At 36.8% G+C, this 11,803-nt stretch overlaps 1 pseudogene; it reads left to right on the plus strand.

The window, feature by feature from the left end:
- Window positions 1–2,496: 2,496 nt before the first annotated feature.
- LOC113114569 (heat shock protein 105 kDa-like) lies at window positions 2,497–11,772 on the plus strand (annotated as a pseudogene).
- The last annotated feature ends 31 nt before the right edge of the window (window positions 11,773–11,803 follow it).

An 11,803-nucleotide genomic window follows, 5' to 3' on the forward strand; every position in this document is an offset into this window, starting at 1 on the left:
AGTGTTTGGCTCCAATATTAAAATGATTTTTAAAGGGATAGATCACAAACATATATTACAGTACGGCGAAACAGCTTCATTCACTTTCAATAAAATATGGAAAAAGTTGACATGAAGCGTAAATATAGCCTACTTGGTCTTCAGTTATGAAGTAGGCCTAGCCTAATTTAAAATCTTTAAAATATTAACCTGCATCCCACTTTCGATGAAAAACCCAATAACTTGCATAAAAAAAACTAAATGAACTTTCAGTCTTACTCCGCTGAATGATATAGCTAAGTTTTAATATAATTGTCACGTCTACCCTATAACATTTATAAAGTATTGTCCTTGCGTTAAATATGTGAACAGACATGAAATATTCCACTAGTCTATTTAAAAAAAAACAATGTTATAGCCTAATGTAGATAACGGTAAAAATTAAGTAAACATTTGGCCATCCGAACCACAGTAGCATCCTTCTTGCAAAAGTAACTATTCAGTCGATAGATTTGTGCGAAATGACAATGAAATATCAAACTAATCGATAAAAATTAAATAAAAAAAGTAAGCATTTGTCCGACAAAATAACGACAGGAGATCGTATTTGTGCTATTTATCCCATAATCTCGTGCGGTTACCACAGCAACCTATCAGCCGCTCCGAGCTCAGCAGGCTGCGCCGAACCAGAGACTTTGGCCGAACGCAATCACACCGCGCGGGCTGGACAGAGCAGGGCCGCCGCCGCTGCCGCTGCGTTTAGAAGTTTCTGGAAAGTTCGCCGAAAAGCGATATCAATGGGTCGCGAGGACTAAAATAGTGTGCGCGCGCGAGCTCTGGATTACCCTCAGTGACTGGACTGACACGTAGCCTACTAGCGGGTTTGTGTATTTGTTGAACACACCGCTCGGCGTACGGACCGGAGTCCAGGGTGGCTGTCGTGGGCTTTCACTTGGGGTTTCACAAGTGCTGTATTGCTGTGTTCAAAAACGAAGGGATTGAGACCATGTCCAATGAATTTACAGACAGGTGCACGCCGTAAGTGGATGCTGTGCTTGCTAATTGTATAAAGAGATAAAGATTTCATTTCATGTATCGTCACTGTATCAGATGAATATTGAAACAACATATTTGAACATCCACCTAAACTGAAATTCAAGTACAAATCTAGTTAAGTTCGCTTTCCTCATTTCATACACTTGTCAATGACATTGACATTCCAAAACATCTGAAACATGTACAAGTGAGCTAGAAACTGTTATTTGAATCCTTCAAAAGTGTAATACCCCTGAACTTTTTTGTTTTAGAGCTGTTGTCTAATTTAATTAAAAGAACAGAAGCACTGGTAATGCTGCAAAAAAACAGGTGGGCATTCCTGTTCTCATCTGGGATGATGATTATGAATGAAGCAAAAGCGTGCTATTTTACCATTCATATTTTTTACTTGTTCTAGATAACTAATTTTAAGAGACTGCATGGTAGAGTTTTTTCAGGATCATTCTGTGTAAGCAGAGAACACAGGTATAGGTCTCTGCAGGAAAGTAATGGGAGTTACCAGATCAGGGTGTTTTTAGACCATGATACCTGATTGGCTGACGTCATAGTGATGTTAGGTTTAGGGTTGGGGTTAGGTAGGGGGGATCATTTTGATTGCATGATTTAGAAACACCCGGCAGTTTGAAAACACCCACAAGGTCATAAATGCCCACTTTTGCTTTGCAGAGACCTACTGAATGATGGGAAGGTTGGAATCAATGTAAACACTGTGTTCATTAGTCCCATAAGGATAATTTAAGATTAAAAAGGGTGTAGAAGTACATAACCCTGATCGTAAGCCTAAAACAGATATTTCCTGAAAAGTTATCCCTCAGTTCTGATTGGTTGATTGGAATGTTGTTCCAGGATCATCAAGGATGTTGGTCCAGGAATATGTTGTACTTGGTGAAATCACGGTCACCCCCATTGAATACTGTAACTTTCTCACAAATCTCCTCTGTAGTGAATGGGTGCCGTCAGATTGAGAGTCCAAACAGCTAGTAAAATCATCACAATAATCCACTAGTAATTGACATCACTCCAGTCCATAAGTTAATGTCTTGTAAAAGTAAAAAAAAAAAAATGATGTTTTTTTTTTTTGTTGTTGTTTTTTTTTTTAACATCAGACTATTGCATCCAGGTAAAATATTAGTCCTTTATCCATATAATTATGCTTTCTCTAGGGAAATTTTGACTCCTCTGAATCAGGATAGAAATATGCACAGATTTTGTTGTGAGAGGACAAGAAATTAACTTTTTAATTGAATGAATCCTTATTAAGTTAATTATGGACTTGTATTTTGTCCAGAACTGAAGGTTTAAAGTTAAAACTACATATTGTTAAAACTCATCTACATATTAGATGGCCCGACAGTGCATATGCTTTCAGATTTTTTCATATTTGGGTGAACTGTCATGTTATTTATTAATTTTTTTTGGATTAAAGAATACGATTGTGACTTTCATTGTCTTGATCAGGTCATGTACCAGGAGCACCATTTCCACCATCGAGCAGCTCACGGCTGTGTTGTTGGCTAAACTGAAAGACAATGCAGAAGCTAATGTGCTGAAGAAAGTGGTGGAGTATGTCATCTCTGTACGTCTTTGCACTGAACCTGTGAATATTGCAAGAAATAATTTATTTTCATGATATTTAATGGATACCAGGGACATGTACCAGAAATAGAGGCTTTTAGTTAATTAGAAATTCTCCTAAAATTATTTATAGTGCTAATAATGTATTACAGTCATTTTTATTCTTGTCATCATGATATTTTAGAGAAAAGGCCTTGCTTTATTTTCATACAGCAGTAACTTTTAACGAGGACCTTTTTAATTTGGACATAAACCACAAATGTGCAAGCAATCAATCCGATGGGTTGTTTGTTTGTGTCATTTCTTTGGCCATACAAATGATTTTGTCACGTATAGATCCCTTCATTCTTCACTGGTTCAGAAAGGAGGTCTGTGCTGGATGCTGCCAAGATTGCCGGCTAGAACTGCCTGAAGCTAATGAATGACAGCACTGCAGGTATCTTCTGAATTAATGAAACTCACAACAACAGTGCCTTTGCCACATGCGAAGCAATGTTGACAGTGTCATTTATCATTCCAGTGGCGTTAAACTATGGCAGGCTGTGATGAGAATCCAAAGATTGTGGCAGTTGTGGACATGGGCCACTCAGCTCTCCAGGTGTCTGTTTGTGCTTTCAACAAAGGCTAAGATGAGGTTAGTCTCAGTCAAAGTCAGACGCTCGTGTAGATCCTTGACTTTGCATTTTCACGCACATCAGTGAACTCTGTATTTTGCAGGTGCTGTCAACCGCCTTTGATCCTTATTTGGGAGGGAAAGACTTTGATCAGAGGCTGGTGGAATACTTCTGGGCTGAATTTAAGTCTAGGTGTTGCAACTGACACAAGAATGTGTGAGAAAATCAAAAAACCAATGAGAAGCAACTCCACAGACATTCTCCTCAATACTGAGTGCTTTATGGACATTAAAGACGTGTGTGGTGAAATGAACAGGTATGTGACTGTAGTGTTATTTAGAGCTATGAATTGTTAATGCACAATATATTTGTAAAAAAAAAAAAATACTTTTTTTGTTTGCTTAGTATTTAAAGGAGTGTTTAAACAACACTGTTTGCAACTAAAAATGGGAAAACATTTTAAGCATTTTTGCTATTCATTTACACAACACTGTTTTGGGGGCCTGAAAATGCAAATCTTTGAAAACACGTAGTGTTTCTTTAAAAATGGCATCGACAACTACTGTCTTGGCATTCATAATAATGCTTTTTTAGTTGTTTTTGCAGATTAATGTAAACGGGAATCATTTTGATAACAAAACTTGCACAAAAAAAAAAATAATGCAGTTTTTAATACAGTCTTTGTGTAAATGTATCCTAAATATGCATGTACATTTTTTGTGATTTTACATTTTTATTTCCTTTGGGTCTAATGCTTATTTAAATCTTATTGTATAAACACTAAAAATATATTTATTAACACTCTAAAATTTAATATTTAGCAGACTTTAAAACACGAGTAGCGTTGTAAACAATATAATTTTTTGTTTTTGATGTTTTTTTTGGTTATATTCAAAATGTATTAAAAAAATATAGATTTTTAATATCAGCTTTTATCGGTTAAACAATCCTATGCATTACGCACATATGTATCAGTTCATCAATATTAGTTTTTAAGTGGTTAAAACTGTAATTAATCCACTGGCCGCTTGAGGCAGGCTGCAAAAGGGAATCCCCATGTTAAAATGCCCAAGTTTACAGCAGAAAAAAAATTTACAGCCTAGTGCAAAAAATTATTTTGGTCTATGTAGCTAATTTTGCCCTTCATGACAACTGTGAGGTGGGTGAATTTTTTAATAACTCATCCATTTAATTTATATTAATCCTCAAATTTCTGCATAATGAAGGGCGTGGTCACTTGAGTAACAGGTGGATTGCCGCTGCTGTCACTGCGGGCGAGCTAGGTGGGTGTGGCTTCAGCAACAAGCTCCGCCTTTTTGCCAATTTTTGGTCCTGGAGAGTCACGCGGTGATGCACTGCCAAGATGGCGACGGCCCGCTCTGCACCAAGGGGCAAGAAGTTGAGAAGCTCGCAGGCAATTAACTTAATATAGCGTAATTGCGTTACAGTTTAAAATACTATACAAAATAATTAATCAGAATACTTACTCCTGCTCACTCACGACAAAGAACTCCCCGCTCAAGCTCGCCGTCTCTGCAAGATTAACGATGGCAGTTTGCACGCACAGCCGCTTAGAAGATTTACATCTGGCAGACAGGTTGCTGACGTCGTCAAGCTTCGTTTGAGTCTGTGCGTCAGAAACGGAAGTGCTAAAAAACGCTAAAACCGGGCTTCATTTGTCTCAATTGAGTTCCAATGGGCTCGCTGTGTCCATTTCTTTTACTGTCTATGCTCTGCACACTTTGAGCTTCAAAAACACTCTTCAGGAGTCTACTGGTGACGTCACGGACACTACGTCCATGTTTTTATACGGTCTATGGTTTTTACATTCTAGCAAATTTCACAAATTATAGATTTTTATTCATTTGTAGAATTTGAGCTCATTTTATTTATTTTTAAATTTTTATATATATATATTTTTACATGCCTAAATTCTCATCTTAATTGGATATTTGTCTACACATAATTTGTTGTCTACGCATGTCACATTACAGAACTACAACTGGGCTACTTCATTTGTGATACTACTACTCAGCATATTTGATCAATATCAAATATGGCCCTCTTCCACACAGGGCCAAATTTGAGTTGTTATACGCCGACCTGATCGAGAGAGTGATGGTTCCATTGATGACACCTGTAGAACAGGCTCAAGTGTGGCTTCAGGACATCAGTGCTGTGGAGATTATAGGGGGAGCCACACGGCTCCCTGCTGTAAAGGCCCAGATTAGTCAATTCTTCACGAAGGATGTGAGCACTACACTTAATACAGATGAAGCAGTGGCCAGAGGTTGTGCGTTACAGGTAAGTAGTAACAAACAGCATAATGTGGATCATTTAAAGTGGAAGGTTGTAATAATGTAACATTTTTCAATTAGCTGAATATGAATATGCAACTAAGTAAACCATTCAAAGGTTGGTTGGGGAAATTGCTCTGTATCCCAGTATCCCAACTAGCCCTACACTGCAAAACTCACTCAAATTCATTCCAATGGCATGAATCTGTGGTGGGGCTTTTGGTTGCTTAAGCAATGATAGACTGTGGGTGTGTCTGGTAAACCTATCATTTAATTTTTTTTAGATTATTATTTAAGATTATTCTCACCAAGGCTTTATTTGATCAAAAACATAATAAATATGTTGTAAAATATTAACATTTAATACATCTATTTGCTATTTTGGAAACTGCTGTTTGCATTTTTGCATTTTTTTTCTTTTCACTGAACAAAAATTTCAAAACAACATTTATTTGAAATAAAATATTTTGGTCAATTCTAAATGAATTGTCTGTTACTTGATCAATTTTAAAGTTCTTGCTAAAGAAAAATAATTGTAAAAACAAAAATCTTACTGACCCCAAACTTTTGAATGGTAGTGTGTTTTGAGACATGTTGCACACTATATTTAGCAGAATGTGAAAACTGTGAATCTGTACAACATTGATTGCATGAAAAATATTTTTTTTCCATAGTGTGCCATGCTCTCTCCTGCATTCAGAGTGTGAGACTTCACCATTACAGATGCTATCCTATTCCCTGTCTCTCTGTCCCGGACCAGTGGAGCAGATCAAGGCATATCGTAAGCTCAGCTCGCTACTGTACTTTGTATCAGAACCAAGCCCAGGGAAATGTGCTTCTGTTTTCATTTGCTTTAACACAATACACGATCTACATGCATAGACTGTACTCTGCATCTCCTATACTAATGCACCTCTTACTTCAAACTGTTACAAGATATTTGGAAGGAATCATTCCTTTCCGTCAGCCAAAATTATCACGTTTTACAAGAGCAAGCCTTTTGCTGTGGAATCAAATTTGGATTTGAAATCACTGCCCTTTCCTGAGGCGAAGATCGATGAGAATAGAGGGGTTTCCCTTCAGGCCACAGTAGTGTTTATATTGCTGCATACTAATGATACTGATATCATAATTTTAATGTGAATTAATGCTATGTGAAACCATCGAAATAAATGAGATTTGCAGGCATTATGGCTCTGATGATGTTGACAGAGGTGGGTAGCACATTGTGCTTGTTTCATAACCAAATAAAAGCCAAATAATGTCATGTAATTATTTTCATCTTTTTATTAATGATATTTTCTTTCTTTGATGATATTCAGTCATCAACAAAGGGATGCTGTAGAAAATATTAAATTGTTTTTTTTTTAAAGTAAAATGGTTATACAAGTTAACGTCAAGAACCAGGAAAGTCTTTTCAACTAATGCAGCCACGTACATCAATTTGCCTAAAAATCGAAAACTGCTATTCTAGAAACCCATTAGAAATTCCAGAGGGAACCCAACTGAATTAGCTTTCCAGGGCGCTCTACAAATTGACATCATTACTGAACAGCTATATTCAAGCTTTTAGTGATGAAATGGGTGTGGGGATGAAAAAAATGTATTAGTTTATAATGCTCTGCTTGGCTAGCATGTATTTCTCGTAGTTATGCTTTATATGATCACTAACGTTGACTGCTGGGCTTTCTATGAGGGTGACCATGGGCAATTGGCTCCTTGTTGTGATGCAGTAGCATAATTGTGTAGAAACGCTCCCTATCAGCTCCCTGGATCGGTCATTTCTAGGACAAGATACAGGAGGCAAATACTCAGCTCTCGGTAGACAAAGAAAACCTGCCAAAAGCAGAGTCCCCTCATGGACAAAGAGCAGAATCAAACAGATGAACTAAGTGTAAGTAAGCTACAGTACATCTCTCACTTACTGCTTTCTTAATTCATTTTGCTTTATATGTGCATATCAAACAGGCTTGTTGATATGTATCTAGTTTATGTAAAAACATTGTTATTCATGTCACATCTTGTAAAACATCTTAATATGCATTCTGTCAGTTTGACTGACTGTTGTACCATTATGCTAATAGACATTGTCTATTCTTCACAGACGTATGGAGAACTAAACGATCACACCCCAATGCTAAAAAAGCCAAGAAGGTCAAGCAAGTTGTTCTGCCCTTCTGTCTTAAGTGTCACATGATACTTCAGAAATCATTATTATAACTCAACTCAACTCAACTTTATTTATAAAGCACTTTCAACACCACAAGTGGAACCAAAGTGCTGTACAGAAAGTATAAAAGAGAAACATAAAAACAAAAACAGACATATGACATACACACTTACAAAGCATTGTCAAAAGCTAAAGAATACAGATAAGTTTTAAGCGCACTCTGAAAAACACCCAATGAAGGACAAGTTTTAACAGACAGAGGAAGGTCATTCCAAAGCCTAGGAGCTGCAACAGAAAACGCCCGATTGCTTTAACATTTTAAACGCGTTCGTGGAACTACAAGAAGCAACTGATCATTTGAGCGCAGAGATCTGCTGGATTGACAGCGGCTGATTAAATCAGTAACATACTCGGGGGCTAGACCATGCAGAGATTTAAAAACGGACAACAGCGCTTTGTATTGAATTCTGTAACGTATGGGTAACCAATGTAGTTTAATTAAAACCGGAGTAATGTGTTCTCTCTTCTTGGTACCCGTTAAAAGTCTGGCAGCTGGGTTCTGAACGAGCTGCAAACAGGAGAGAGAAGCCTGACTCACACCGAGATACAATACATTACAATAATCCAAACGTGAAGACACAAAGGCGTGAACAACTTTCTCCATATCATTAAAAGTAAGAATAGATTTCTAGTTATTGATCTTAGATGGAAGAAACTATTCTTAACAACAGCATTAATTTGCTGCTCAAATTTAAGCTCAGAGTCAAAAATGACTCCAAGGTTCCTCACGCTAGACAGTTTTTTCCCAGGAAACAACCCCAAGCAGTCATCATCCACACACCCCTTATTTCCAAATAAAATGAGCTCAGTCTCGTCCTTGTTTAATTGGAGAAAGTTATTTGCAAGCCAGCACTTAACTTCTGCCAAACATGCATGAAGAGACTGAATGGCACTTTTATGTCATTGTTTCAGTGGTATATAAATTTGAGAATCATCTGCATAAAGATGATATTGAATCCCAAATTTTAAAAAAATAATAATAAGCTGATTTGATGCTCAAGAAACATTTTTAACAATTTCAACATTTAAAGGTGCAGTAGGGAACTTTTGTAAAAAAAAATATTTTTTACATATTTATTAAACCTGTCATTATGTCCTGACAGTAGAATATGAGACATATGAGAAAAAATCAAGCTCCTCTGGCTCCTCCCAGTGGTCCTATTGCCATTTGCAGAAAGTCATCCGCTCCCGGTAAGAAATCAACCAATCAGAGCTGCGGTCCGTAACTTTGTTTGTGTTCAAAATGTAGAAAAATGTATATAATAAGCGAGAACACCATGAATCCATTTTCCAAACCGTGTTTTTGGCTTGTCCTGAATCACTAGGGTGCACCTATAATAAGTGTTTATATTCGGACTATTTTAGATTGCTTCGGGGATACCGCGGCGGAGTAACCCAGTACCGTTGTGATTCTTCATAGACATAAACAGAGAGAAGTAGTTCCGGCTACGATGTTCTTCCGCAAGACGCAAGCAGTTCTGTTTATTAACCGCTAGAGCGTCAAAAGTTCCCTATCGCAGCTTTAAGGATTTTTAGATAAACATAAAGTTTGAAGAACAGTGTTTATTTGAAATAAACATGTTTGATTAATGCAATAAAAGTAAACATTTCTTATTTAAAATAGGTGAAATCTTGGAACGTTAGTACAGATCGTGTGAACCTTAAAAATACTAAAATCTAAACAGAAAAGCTAAAGTTTAAATTAAAAATCTAAAATACTAAGCCATTTTGCAATTCCTATCAGTTTAACTTTTCTGTCAAATTATATTTATAATCAAATGTATAATTCATTAAGCTGTATTCAATTCGAAAAAATCTTAACAAGAGCACTTTTAGTATCAGTCTCAGACTTTGAGTAAAAATAACTTGTTTTAGTGATGAAAACAAAAGAAGCATAGCTGTCTTTTAGCATGAGATTGTTTCAGTAATTCTGAAATGACGATTCAAAAGCTGTGATAGATATTTAGTTAGCCTTAGAAGTGAGGTTTTGGTATGTTGACATTACATGAAGCCACGAATAAAGGCATTCTGGTAGATTTCTGAATATCAAAGCTATTCAAAAAGCCATCACTCATTCTCACCATCTGGCACTCACTTAAATTCCTCTTCTTCTTTTCTGACAGAGCAAAATGATACAGCAAGACTGCCAGGAGAAAGCTAAAACTGCAGTCGAGGAGAATGTCTATTAGCTGGAGGGTCCCTATCAGACATTTAGAAATGCTCAAGTAATGTATCTTCCGTGTAGCTTTTCCTAGATAGTTAACACAGCATTACCTTTAGAGTGACATGTAATGTATTTAGCTCACAGGGACTGTTATCAACAGACTGTGATTTATTCAGAGCGTTCGTTAATGTTTTCATGTTTCAGAATCCTGTTCCTGATTGCGGAATCTCTGAAGGCCATTTTCAGTTTATGCATAAATGAAAAAAAAAAACTCTCGTTCATTTCAGTTAGTTAGTAGTTCATATGAGCTCTTGCAGCTGAAAGGAAAACAAATCTGAATGACGCAGAAAACAAACACTTTTTTTTATTCTCTCCAGGACCATCAGGCGTTCTCTTGAGCTTTTACATGGCACAGAGAGCTGGCTGTATGAAGAGTGAGCAGACGTACATTAACAAGCTGGAAGAAATACACGTGAGTCATTTGTCTTCAAACACATTCGATCCTAGCCACGACAAATTGATTTTGTGTTCTCTCTGAAGTAACCGGACTCGTACACCGCGATAGGTTTCATTTTGCTCCGTTTGATGTGCGGCTGCAGTTTTGTGTTTTAATTGACTCGCGCTGTCTTGACAGCTCGTGGCGTTGGGATGCCATGCGTTTCGATTGAAGGCTAGGAGAGTCATTTGTGTAGCTTTCAAAACCCCTCTGTTGCACTTTAGGAAGAGCGCTAATTGGTTGCTGTGTACTGCACACCAAACAAATGCATTCATGCTTACAAACAGTGATGTAGTCTTCTGTTTTATTCAACAGAGCCTGGGTAAGCCTGTCCAAAACAGATACCAGGAGTCCATACGGAGAATTAAATGTTTGAGGAGCTGTCAGCCAAAATAAAAAGCTACATGATTATTATGGAGGGGTGTAAGAATGGAGTAAGAATAAGTTTTCTCTCTCATTTTCTTCATCATATATCACGTCTTATTTGGAACAATCATGCTCTGCAAGGCTCTTTACAGCACAGGGAGGCATTGTTTTATACATTATAATGGATCTCATGCAGTTACACAGTCAGATTTCAGCCATCAGTCTCTTACAACTGACTATAAATAGTGTCTGCTTTTACATTTATTCATTAAGCAGAAGCTTTTATCCAAAGCGCCTTATAAATGAGGAATGCAACAACACAGTAATTCATCCTAAGGAGACTGTAATATCAGAAGTGCTGCAATACTTTCTTTTAAATTCCTAAACAGACTAAAAATTGTATTCTCATAAATGGTTGTATGGTCTCATAAATTGTGTTGTATTTAATGGAATACTATACTTAATGTAAAGAATTTATTGTCAGTAACTAGGTATGCACATAATGGTTATGTATCATTTAATTGTACATGCTCATTTACTTTATTTTTACATGTATATTTTTACCTTGCTGTAATCTATGTTCACCAGGGTTATTAAGTAGAAAAGAAAAAAAATCCCTTCTTGAAATAAAATAAATATTAGCTGAAAAAAAAAAAAAAAATACTAACACATCACTGTGAAAAACCATGTTATACTTTCGTAATGCATTTAAGTATACTGTTTATATAGATACGTTTTAATATATATTGCAAACTTTTTCTCTCAGTGTGACAGTTACTGTCATATCAATGCCGTGGACATGGACAAGGTCAGAGTGTGTGTTGAAGATTCACAAGTGTGGATGACAAATGCACACTTGATCAGTAACCTGCCATACACAGCGCTCAGATGAAGCAGAAATTACAGGTGAAGAAAGACTAAAAGCTTCACAAACACATATCACGGTGGGAGACACATCTCAGAATAACCTTATTTGTAATCACCATTGATTTCTATGTCCGAGCAGCCACAGGGGGGTGGTGTTAG

This window comes from Carassius auratus, chromosome 15, assembly GCF_003368295.1.
Source record: "Carassius auratus strain Wakin chromosome 15, ASM336829v1, whole genome shotgun sequence".
NCBI lineage: Eukaryota > Metazoa > Chordata > Actinopteri > Cypriniformes > Cyprinidae > Carassius > Carassius auratus.